Source organism: Eulemur rufifrons, chromosome 29, assembly GCF_041146395.1.
Source record: "Eulemur rufifrons isolate Redbay chromosome 29, OSU_ERuf_1, whole genome shotgun sequence".
NCBI classification, from domain to species: domain Eukaryota; kingdom Metazoa; phylum Chordata; class Mammalia; order Primates; family Lemuridae; genus Eulemur; species Eulemur rufifrons.
This window is the reverse complement of record NC_091011.1, coordinates 12,974,122-12,975,169: the sequence shown is the minus strand read 5'-3', so window position 1 is coordinate 12,975,169 and position 1,048 is coordinate 12,974,122. Positions and strand designations below refer to the sequence as shown.

The 1,048-nt window shown below is 30.7% G+C and overlaps 1 non-coding gene across 1 annotated transcript; it reads right to left on the bottom strand.

Moving 5' to 3' along the window:
* Positions 1 to 511: 511 nt before the first annotated feature.
* Positions 512 to 672, bottom strand: LOC138377763 (U1 spliceosomal RNA). The gene has a single exon (XR_011231907.1). It is a non-coding gene; the product is annotated as a U1 spliceosomal RNA (small nuclear RNA).
* Positions 673 to 1,048: the final 376 nt, after the last annotated feature.

Below are 1,048 nucleotides of genomic sequence, written 5' to 3'. Positions count from 1 at the left end.
TTCAATTTTTCCTTGAAACCTTCTCTTTGACTGAATTTTTTAGGAGTATTGTTTTATTTCCATGTATTTGAAGATTTTCCTTCTATCATTCTATTATTGAGATTTGTTTTAAACATTTTAAAGTCAGATAACATATTTTATATGATCTAAATTATTTTAAATTTGTTAAGATTTGGTCTATGACTCACTATGTCATCTATCTTGGTAAATGTTACTTGTACAATTTAAAAGAGTAGATATTCTCCTGTTGTTGGGTGAAGTGTTCTATAGACATCAAATAAATCCAGTTGGTCGGTGATGTTTTTCTTATCTTCTATATCCGTGTTGATTTCCTGACTACCAGTTCCATCAATTACTGAAAGAGTTGAAGTCTCTGACAGTAATTGTGAGTTTTTCTATTTATCTTTTCAGTTCTTTTAGATTTTGTTTCATTTTTAAAAAGCTCTTTTGTTAGGTGCCTACATGTTTAGGATTTTGATGTCTTCTTGGTAAATTGACTCCCTTTTTTTTAGAGGAAAGAGCAAATGAAGTCTCCCACTACTACAAATTATGCAGTTGAGTTTCCCACATTTGGGCAACCTCAGGGCTCAGCACATCGGAAGTGCAATGGATAAGCCTCACCCTGGAAAAAACACCTTTGTGGTCATGGTATCTCCCCTACCAGGTAAGAATGGCAAATTGACTGTTTTATAAATATGTAATGTCCCTCTTCATTCCTGGTAATTTTCTTTGTTCTGAAGTTTAATTTGTCTGATATTAATATAGTTACTCCTATTTTTTTGATTGGTGTTTGCATGGTATACCTTTATCCAGAATTTAACTTTTAACCTATCTGTATCACCATAGTTCAAGTGAGTTTCTTGTAGAAAGTAACAGTCATTCTGAAAATGTATCATTTAAATGGTGTGTTTTAACCATTTATATTTAATATAATTATGTTTGGATTTATGTCTACTATTTTAATATTTGTTTTCTGTTTGTTCCTTTTCTTTTTTATTGCTTAGTTTCCTTTTCCTGCCTTCTTTTGGATTATTTTTGACATTTTTAG